General features: G+C 49.0%; 1 protein-coding gene across 2 annotated transcripts in view; it reads left to right on the plus strand.

The window, feature by feature from the left end:
• Positions 1-916: 916 nt before the first annotated feature.
• Positions 917-10,819, plus strand: part of DCLK3 (doublecortin like kinase 3) — a 51,157-nt gene continuing 41,254 nt past the window's right edge. Inside the window, exon 1 of one of the 2 annotated variants that reach the window (XM_036091325.2) lies at positions 917-941. The gene's annotated coding sequence lies outside the window, so the exon portion shown is untranslated. Of the gene's footprint in view, positions 942-1,813; positions 1,959-10,819 lie in introns of those variants that run through there. The other variant, XM_036091322.2, reaches the window with a different exon arrangement.

The raw sequence follows: 10,819 nt of genomic DNA on the forward strand, positions 1-10,819 counted from the left end.
GGTCCCCTGCATTCACCGTCTCTCCCAGGAGGGGCCTGAGAGCCGGTGCTTGAGAATATGGGTCCCCTGGGCCTGGGACCATGACTGCAGACCTGGGAAATCTGCAAATATGAGGACTGGGGGGGGGGGGGGTGGTACTTGGAAGGGGTACAACAGTGCAAGGGACATTGAGCAGCCTTTGGATGGTACCAGGAAGGCATGAGGCTGAGGGCTGTTTTGTAGCCTTTGCCTTAGAAGCCAGACGTGTGGTCAGAGTGGGAGCAGGTCTCTGAATCTAGGGGACCATAGGATGTAAGTGGCTGCGGGACCTGGGGTCAGCGTGCTAGAGTAGTGGGAATGGGGTGGGATGGAGGGAGTGGTAAGGGAAGTCTGGACTCGAAACTGCCAGGACTGTGGGGTTCCTGAGGCTGTCTTTGGTTTGCCACCTACAGAGAACGTGGGCGAGGCTCACGTTCAGAGCAGGATCCCGCCTGGCTCCAGGGCGTGCAGGGCGGGGGAGGAGTGCGGGAAGGCTGGACCGGGCGGGGCCGCCCAGGGGTCCCCGAGGGCCACCTCCCGGCACGAGCTGGCGGAGTAGGGGTGTGGGCGCCCGTTCCCCGCCCGCCCCGCCTCCAGGGCCCAGCGCGACGCGCACGCTGGGCCAGCGCGGGGAGCGAGGCTGCGGCGCCGCGCGGTTGCTAAGCCCGGCGCCCCCGGAGACGTTCCCGGTGGCTGTCGCCGGGCGGGCGGCGGGAGGGAGAGGAGAGAGGGCGGGCGCGGGCGCGGGCGGCTGGCCACTCGGTCCCGCCCCGCCTCCCCGCACCAGCTCGGCCGTCGAGCCGCGGCCCCGCGCTGCCACCGCCGCGCCCCGGGCGCCCGAGCCCGCCGCCCCGCCATGCCCGCCGCCGCGCCCACTCCGCGCCCGCCGCCGCCCCCGGCCCGGCCCGCGCCGCCCGCCCCGGGTAAGTGCCGCGTGCCCGGGCCCCAGCGGGTCGGGGACGCAGAGACCCCGCAACGTGCGGGGTGGGGGCGCCGTGCCAGCCCCGCGGGGGTGCCCCAAGCGCTGTGTGTGTGTGTGTGTCCGCGCGCCCGCGCGTCTACACCCGCTGGAACTCGCTTGCTCGGGGTTAGGGGGATAACGCTGTCCGCAGCGGGTTTCCTCTTCGTTGCCAGCCAGAGGGGCCTTCCCGGGAAACGCGTGGGCATCCTTCGAGGTGCGGTGGGGCTGTGGAAGAGTGCAGGCACCCGGCAGGCAGCTGACGTTTATGGAGCATCTCAGTGTGCCAGGTGCTTTGCCTGGAGTTGACCACCTTCCATCCTTTCCACAACCTGTAAGGAAGGTGGAATCATCCCCATTTCTCAGATGAGCAACGGCCCTGCCCAGAACTCTTGACTTGCCCGAGGTCATATGGCTTGGTAACTATAGAGCTGGGATTTGAGCCCAGGTCTGCGGAGCTCTCCGACCGAGCTAAAAGAAAGGAAACTCCTTAGAACTAGGTAAAGAAACACACAGAAGAACTAAAGACCATCAGGATAAAGCCTACGGGCAAAGCATTTGGGAATTAACAGGAAAAAAAAATGAGTTCGTGAAATCTCCCATCACTTAATTTCAAATCTAAGACCGCATTTACACTGCCTTCTACGTCTGGCTCTGGGGGCGAGGTGTTGGAGGTGGAGAGAAGACTGCGCCAGGGCTGGGCAGAGGCGGCTGGGGACACCTTCTCAGCGGATCCGCCTGCTGGGAGTGGGGGGGTGGGGTGAGGAGAAGTTGTGGAGGGAACTCAGTTGTTACTCATTGCCAATGTTAGTCATCCCTTCACCTCACCCCGCCCCGTGGATTCTATTTCCTTCCTTTACTCCGTGTTTTGTCCAAGATGACAGTGGTCAAATTGAAGCTGGTCCTACTGCCATCACTATGTGTCACCACGTCTTGGCATCTGGTGGTCCTGTGCTTCGGTGACTGTGTTAGGAGCTGTGAGGTCAGTCTGGGTTACTCCTGGGAGAGGTGGTCTGGTGGGCTGGTGTTGAGCTGACAATCACCATCACAACCAATAAGGCATCTAGAACGGTAGCCAAGCACTGGGCTTTTCCTTAAGGGGCAAGGTAGCAAAAAGCAGGGGCCTTAGGAAGTAAAAAAGGAAAGGCATGCTGGGGTTGCTGGAAAAGCATCTCAACTTAAAATTTGGATTGCTTTGGGTGGCGCCATAGAAGGCTTCACTGGAGAAAGAACAGAGAGGAGAAAACGATGGCTGAAAGATGCTCTGTAACTTACTTCATTTAGGTGTAAAAGGTCTTTAAGTCGTGTTCTTTGATGGTGAGCTAGAAAAGTGTGAGAAGGGAGAGTCTCCGCATAAGAACCCCATGAAGCCCTCAGAATAATGGAGGTGAAGTCTTAGTTTATCGTGGCCAGGCTGCAGGCAAAGCTTGAAGAGAGAAATGCTGGAACGTTGAGCTTCAGGGCTAGGCTCATTGTCTGTGGAACCCATGGTTTCCCCACCTTTTCCTTTGGTGGCCTCCTATTAATGTCTAAATTTGGCCCTTCTGGTGGTGAAGCAGAGCCCCTTTTGAAGATGCATAAGTGGGGGAGTTCTTTGGAAAGGATGTTTTGTTAACTGCCTGGTAATGTAGGTCAGGAGAGGGAAATGCAGGGAGAGTGGAAAAGTGGGGAAGAAGACACTCGTACTGGGAATCAGGGAGTGGAGTTCCATCCCCAGAGGTCTGCGGCTTCCTGGTGACCTGGGGACAAGTCACTAAACTTTCCTGGGAATGTCAGCCTCTTCAACTTTCTTTATTTAATAATAATTGTCAAGCCAACCTCAGAGGGTTGTTGGTGATCAAAGGGAAATGTTTTCATTGACTCGTCAGACGCTTATTGAGCAAGTCCGTAAAATCAGTACCCAGGGAGAACGGGCAGTCTCTCAGAGCTGGTGGTGTATGTGGAGGCTTTGTGGTATAGGCAGGAAGTGATGGAATAGAGAGAAGCTCCAGTTCAGTGGTTGTATGAGGGGACAGGGTGGCGCTTGCGTTGGTCTGGAAGGCTAAGTGTTCATAGAACTTTGCAAACGGCAGTATGCCTTGTAGTGTATAGTTATGGGGGTTAGAGCTCTTGAGTCCATCGGAACTGCCTCCAAATCACTTCAAAGCTGTGTGATCCTTAGAGGGTACCCAACTACTCTGAGCCTCCGTTTCCTCATTGGTAAAATGGGCATGAGCAAATTATTCTGGGGACTTAGTGGTGTAAGGCACTTAGCAGATATTATTGCAAATGGAAAGTATTACTATTAAAGTTACCTTTTAGGCTGAAGAGATTCTATTTGGGTGCCTTGGCCCAGTGCTTCTCAAATATTCTTAGGCATATGACTCATCTGGGAATCTTGTTAAAATGCAGATTCTGATCCAGGAAGTCTGGGGTGGGGCCTGAGATTCTGCTTTTCCCACCAGCTCCTAAGTTTTGTAAGTGTTACTTGTTTGGAGACCACACTTTGAGTACTAGGCCTTAGGCCCCTCTTAGGGCTGAGGAGCACTGTGCTTGAGGAGATGATGGGGAGGGTTGGGCCTCCTGGGCAGGTCTGGTTGTTGCTGGGGCAGAGATAGCTGGGACTTATTCCCTGTAGGGGTAATGGATCTAACTTTCTTCAAGTGCCTTAGACTAGCCCCCTGGAGGAAGCTCTTCCTGGCCAAATGGCCAAATGGTGCCTACTCTCCTTGCATGCTGGTCTTGAGGGTGTAGAGATGAGGGAGCCGCTGACCCTGTCACAGTGTGGTTGAGGGTAGGGTGGGGATAGGCATGTGAATGTGTGATCTTTTACATGGTAAGATAAGCATTCTGTATAGTTCATGGGTAATGATGATAGGGGTCAGAGGGGAGGAATAGGGAGGAAGACTTCCTCCTGGTACTTATATCTGACCTGGGTTTTGAAGGGTGAATCACAGTGGTGGGCTGCGGGGAGGAGAACAGAAGAGTAAGGGGGCTGGCATTCTAGGATTAAGGAACAGCATGTGCAAAGGTCAGGTGTCATGAAACAGCTTGGTGTGTTCAGGTCATTGAACTAAGAGCTGTTGGAAGCATGAGTATGAGTAGAAGGGCTCGGGCAGGGAGGCTGGAGTGGGCTAAGTCAGGATGGGCTAAGCTCTGCTGCAGTAACAAATCAACTTCACCATCCTCATAGCTTAACCTGACCAAGGTTATCTGTCACTCACACTCTGTGTCCCTCCAGGTCAGCAGAGGGCCAAGGTGGAAGAGCTTTGCCCATCTTGCAGACACACCATTTGGAAAATGTGACCTCTGTAGTCACCAGCGCAGGAGGAGCTCATGGGAGAATTGCTCTCCGACTCCTCTGTGCTTTGCTCTGGAACTGATGCATTGCTGCTTGTGCCCACAGCCCGTTGCTCAGACCTCACTGGGAGGGGCTGGGAAAGGATGGGGGGTGACGTGTGTGGATGGAAAGTTCAGAGAACATCATTGTCTCTCCCACGTAGGGCTTGTTATGGACCTTAAGCCTCATTCCGAATTTCTCCAATGGGAGGATTATGTGAATTCCTTTAAAGGAAACAAAATGTTGTAGATTCCTAGTGGTGGCTTAAATTATTTTTTATTATAATGTAGTTCAAAGATGTAGTAGCATGAAAGAGGTCTATACTCTATGCTTGGAGCTCGCATATGACTATAAAACCAAAACAAATATATATGTAAAATATCAACACAGCTACAAATCGAGAAATTCAAATTAACTGGATGAATTTAGTGTGATGGATGAAGTTATTTTCGCTACAATGAAATCACTGTTTCTGATTCTAAAAACAACTGTTCAGGTCTTGTGAATTTGGTATGATATGTGTCGTGCCACATGGGTTGCCTGATGGCTCAGTTCTCATTAGTTCTCTATGTTAAGTCTGATTTCTTATTTTCTTATTAGCCTGTGACAGTTAAAATATTTCTGGTCGCCAACTGTATTGTAAATGCACGAATACACCCAGTGAAACGATGTGGCAGCACTTGGCCATAACATGGATGTTCACATGATCCAGAATATGTTTCTGTTGATTTTCTATGGATAAGCTTAAAAAAGATTATCATGGAAATGGAAGCACAAAGTTAAACAAACATAATTTGAGAGAACTTGCAAATCCCCTAGAATGTGTCTGAGGATCCTCGGGAATTTGAGAAACAGGTGGAAAAAACCCCTGGAGTGTTTAATGAAGGAGGCAGATGACCAGCTTTATGGCTCAGAGGCATTGCTTGCCCAGGTGTGGGTAGGTATGGGGTAGGGCGGAAGGCCAGAGACAGTGGGGTCGGGTCCCATGTGCTGAGGGTAGGCACCGAGGCAGTGAGTAGTTAAGGGAATGGAGAGGAGGTGCCAGGTTTGAGAGAGATTTGGGAGGTGGAAACCACAGGACTTGGAGATTGGCTGTGGGGGGTGAGGGGAGGGATGCGGAGTCAGAGATGGCTCATCACCATGGGGTCGGGGTGGCTGACGGTGCCACTGACCAGGGTGAGGACCACCCACGTCCACGGGAAGCCCAGAAGAGCTCCAGGCCGGAGCTGGACTACCCATATTCATCGTCCCGTCTTTCCTGACTGACTTGAGCTCTCCAGAACCGATTTCTGAGGAACTGCAGCGTCTTGCAGTGTCTGGTTTTTTTTTTTTTTCCCTCTCTAGGACTTTTCGTTAGTGCTCATTTGGGATGTGATTGGCTTTGTTAGCCTTTCGGTTGTGTCTGCTGGTCCTGACCCACTGGAGCAGGTTCTCTGTGGCCTAATTAGGCACATACCTTGCGTCTTCTCCATGTTTTGAGAAAGTGAAAAATATTTGACAAAATCGTGGATGGTTCTGAGAGAGAAGCTGTCATACCATATAAAGTGAGATTAGTTATCTGCCTTCAGTTTTTAAGAGCACCAAGTCTGGGTTTTTTTTTTTTTTTTGGACAGAGATACTCAAAATTCTCCGAGGAGAGAACAGGTGTGGCGCAGGTTAAATGCTCTCTAGGTAATTACATAACAAGGAATCTGGAAACTCTGCCCTTGGGGGAAGCTGAGGGCGGAGGACACAAGGGCACCCAAACAGACATACAAATAAAAATGTCACAAACTGAAGGCAAATCTCTATGGTGGCCAGAGTGAGATCTTGTATTAATTAAAGTTACCGGCACGAAATAATTTAAAATGTCACCTGGTGTCTCCTCTTTGTGTGAATTATTAACCTGACCTACCCTCCTCCATGGAAGCCCCAGGAGCCAACTGCCAGAAGTGCCTTCCATTCTGTGTGTTCCCGCTCACGACCAACTGCTACTTGTCTCTTGGCCTGGGCACAGCCATCACTTTCGTGGCAGAGCTTCTGACGTCCTCCAGGGGACCCGCACCCCACCGCATCTCTTTGGAACTTGTGACAAATGGTGTGTAAGCAAGGGCTGACCTGTCACCCCCCAGAGACCACACGCTTCCGGAGGACAGGCACTGTGTCTACTCGTCTTGGAATCCCCCCCAGACTAGTGGAGCATTTTTCCTAAGAGCTGGCTCTGCACCCACGAGCTAGGCACCTTTGAGAACCATTGGTGGTCTGGTTGGAGGAGCTGTGGTCTACGCCACAGTGGCCTGGTTTTTGGAATGTCTCCTCTGGGAATGGGCTGGGTGAAGCTGGTTGTTCAATGTAGTTCAGATGTTGTGTTGATTTTGGATTGGCTGTAACCAGAATCCGTGCCCCCCAGATATTCATGTGCTCCCCTTCTTTAGCAGATGCTATCAGCCGTGGCTTTAGTTCTTGTTCTTACGGTTCCCCTGCAATCCACCGCAGCCCTGTTTGAGGGCTTTCTTTGGCCATAGGGGAATGGTTCACTCATTTTTGGAGAAAGCCAGAGGTTCTGGGGAGTTAATGCTCCTGAGAGCCACCCTCAACCCCTCATGGAGAGCAATGGGTGGATAAATATCACAGTTGCCTTGCCCCTCCGGTGGGACAACGTTCGGGCATGTTCTACCCATTCTCCCAGAAGGTTCCTCTCCGAGCTGAGCCCAGGTTGTCCATAGCAGCGACCAGCTGGCCCATGCTGCTGGACCGCCTCATTGCTTCACCCTCCCCAGCGCTTCCCAGGATCACCTCCCAGCTCAACTCAAATCCTGACCCCAGCCTCTGCTTTTGGGAGAGTCCAACCCAAGACCCTTTTGGGTTGACTGGGGCAACTGGACTATGGGTGGAAGTGCTGTGTGTCACTTGTCTTGCAGAGCAGAGAAGAGCCAGGGCACTGCCATTGTGTCTGTCCCACTTGGAGGGTCTGAGATGGAGGAGGGCTGCTCAGTCCACGTGGAATTCATACGGGCAAGAACTCTTCTTATGGTAGCTGCTGTCTGAGGCTCCTACCTACCTGCCATGTGTCACCAGCACTGTCCCTGTAGGGTGCCAACACCGAAGTCAGTCCATCCTCCATTTCCCCACCCTGTGCTGATGCCTGAGAGCTTGGGATCTTACACCTGTGACCTCCTTTAATGCTTCCAGTGTCCAAACTCTCCTTCTCCCTTCGGTGGTTTGATTAATATTAAAGTACAATTTATTTATGTGTTTCTGTGGCTTCTAAGTCATCTGGAATCCAAATTCATTTTACTTCCAATTATTTTTTTTTAAATTTTTTTATTGTTATGTTAATCCCCATACATTACATCATTAGTTTTAGATATAGTGTTCCATGATTCATTGTTTGTGTATAACACCCAGTGCTCCATGCAGAACGTGCCCTCCTCAATACCCATCACCAGGCTAACCCATCCTCCCACCCCCCTCCCCTCTAGAACCCTCAGTTTGTTTTTCAGAGTCCATCATCTCTCATGGTTCTTCTCCCCCTCCGATTTCCCCCCCTTCATTCTTCCCCTCCTGCTACATTCTTCTTCTTCTTTTTTTCTTTCTTAACATATATTGCATTATTTGTTTCAGAGGTACAGATCTGAGATTCAACAGTCTTGCACAATTCACAGCGCTTACCAGAACACATACCCTCCCCAGTGCCCATCACCCAGTCACCCCATCCCTCCCACCCCACCCCCCACTCCAGCAATCCTCAGTTTGTTTCCTGAGATTAAGAATTCCTCATATCAGTGAGGTCATATGATACATGTCTTTCTCTGTTTGACTTATTTCGCTCAGCATAATACCCTCCAGTTCCATCCACGTCGTTGCAAATGGCAAGATCTCATTCCTTTTGATGGCTGCATAATATTCCATTGTATATATATACCACTTCTTCTTTATCCATTCATCTGTTGATGGACATCTTGGCTCTTTCCACAGTTTGGCTATTGTGGACATTGCTGCTGTAAACATCGGGGTGCACGTACCCTTTCGGGTCCCTACTTTTGTATCTTTGGGGTAAATACCCAGGAGTGCAATTGCTAGATCATATGGTAGCTCTATTTTCAACTTTTTGAGGAACCTCCATACTGTTTTCCAGAGTGGCTGCACCAGCTTGCATTCCCACCAACAGTGTAGGAGGGTTCCCCTTTCTCCGCATCCCCGCCAACATCTGTCATTTCCTGACTTGTTAATTTTAGCCATTCTGACTGGTGTGAGGTGGTATCTCATTGAGGTTTTGATTTGGATTTCCCTGATGCCGAGCGATATTGAACACTTTTTCATGTGTCTGTTGGCCGTTTGGATGTCTTCTTTGGAAAAATATCTGTTGATGTCTTCTGCCCATTTCTTGATTGGATTCTTTGTTCTTTTGGTGTTGAGTTTGATGAGTTCTTTATAGATTTTGGATACTAGCCCTTTATCTGATATGTCATTTGCAAATATCTTCTCCCATTCTGTCAGTTGTCTTTTGGTTTTGTTGACTGTTTCCTTTGCTTTGCAAAAGCTTTTTATCTTGATGAAGTCCCAATAGTTCATTTTTGCCCTCGCTTCCCTTGCCTTTGGCGATGTTTCTAGGAAGAAGTTGCTATGGCTGAGGTCGAAGAGGTTGCTGCCTGTGTTCTCCTTTAGGATTTTGATGGACTCCTGTCTCACATTGAGGTCTTTCAACCATTTGGAGTCTATTTTTGTGTGTGGTGTAAGGAAATGGTCCAGTTTCATTCTTCTGCATGTGGCTGTCCAATTTTCCCAACACCATTTGTTGAAGAGACTGTCTTTTTTCCATTGGACATTCTTTCCTGCTTTGTCAAAGATGAGTTGAGCATATAGTTGAGGGTCCATTTCTGGGCTCTCTATTCTGTTCCATTGATCTCTGTGTCTGTTTTTGTGCCAGTACCATACTGTCTTGATGATGACAGCTTTGTAGTAGAGCTGGAAGTCTGGAATTGTGATGCCGCCAGCTTTGCTTTTCTTTTTCAACATTCCTCTGGCTATGCGGGGTCTTTTCTGGTTCCATACAAATTTTAGGATGATTTGTTCATTTCTTTGAAGAAAGTGGATGGTATTTTGATGGGGATTGCATTGAATGTGTAGATTGCTCTAGGTAGGATTTACTTCCAATTATTAACCAATTGTTTCAATATTGAATAAAAATGATTCTTACCTTCCTGATTAGTTTGTAATGATCTTGTATTATACATTAAATTCTCATGCGAAGTGGTATCTATTTTGAGGCTATAGTTTTCTTTTTTTTCCCTAAAATCCAGCTATTCTTGTGTAAGTACCAAGATCTTGCAATTGGAGCTCCGTAATATATTTTACTATCTTCATTACTCATTTTCATCTCTCTCCTGTCCTCCCTCAAAAATTGCATCAATACTTAAACGGCATCAAACCTACAAATTACAATTGAGAAGAACTGATTTTTTTTTTTTTTTGAGAGAGAGAGGGAAGGGGGGGATGTGCAAATGTGGTGGGGAGAGTAGGGAGAGGGAGAATCCCAAGCAGGTTTCATGCCCAGCATGGAGTCCGACATGGGGCTCGATCTCACGACCCTGAGATCATGACCTGAGCTGAAATCGAGAGTCAGACACTTAACCAACTGAGCCACCCAGGCACCCTGGCAAGAACTGATATGTTTAATTGACTAAGACTTCACATTCTGGAATGGAAAGTCATTTAAATTTGCTTGTTGGGGTCTCTGACTGGCACTAGACATCACTAGCCCCAACATCATAGTCTTCCCTTAGATGATTGACACTTGTTAGTAATAGCATGTTTATATTGTGAGTCTGGATAAAAAGATGATGTCAGTGATCTTCAGTGAGGCTAAAGACAGGCCTACTATGTCAACCGTTAATGTAGAACAAAATAAAAGGACACCACAGCCCCAGTCAGGGTCTAACCTTGTGTTGAGTTAAGAAAACCAAAATCATTGACCATATTAATTTAAGAAGGAAAAGGAGACGGAAAGCAATTGAGTGCATTAGACTGAAGCTCCTTTTTCTTTTTGGAACTTGGAGTCAACTGATGACCAAGGGGTTGCAGGCCCCCCGAATAATGTAATTTTGAGGAAGCTCCTGAGTAAGGTTTTAAGTCTACTGTGTGCTGGTTATTTGAACCATGGAGTGCTTTCTCTTTAATGCCATTAGTATTAATTTAGAATTCAAAGGAGTTGATCATTTTCTGCAAGAATGGCATAGCTAAAGATGTCTTACTGGTTTTGAAGGTAGTATTTTCCAGAGATGTCCCATAGCGTGGAAGGGAAACAGGAGTCCACACTCACATTAGGAGAACTAAAGAATAAATGAAAACATCTGAGAACCAGTTGAAAGACCTCCGTGGTTCCCATGTTCCCAGGAACATTTGTTAGTTATTTGCCCCCCCCCCCCCCCGCCCCGTTTGCTTTGTCTACATTACAAAGCAAAGGTAACAGAGGCTGCCTGGTTCTCTTTTTTAGCTTGCTTTCTCTATCACTGAGTACAAAGTAGGTGTCTTTGTGAAGCTGT

The sequence above is a fragment of the Halichoerus grypus genome, chromosome 1 (genome assembly GCF_964656455.1).
Source record: "Halichoerus grypus chromosome 1, mHalGry1.hap1.1, whole genome shotgun sequence".
Lineage (NCBI taxonomy): Eukaryota > Metazoa > Chordata > Mammalia > Carnivora > Phocidae > Halichoerus > Halichoerus grypus.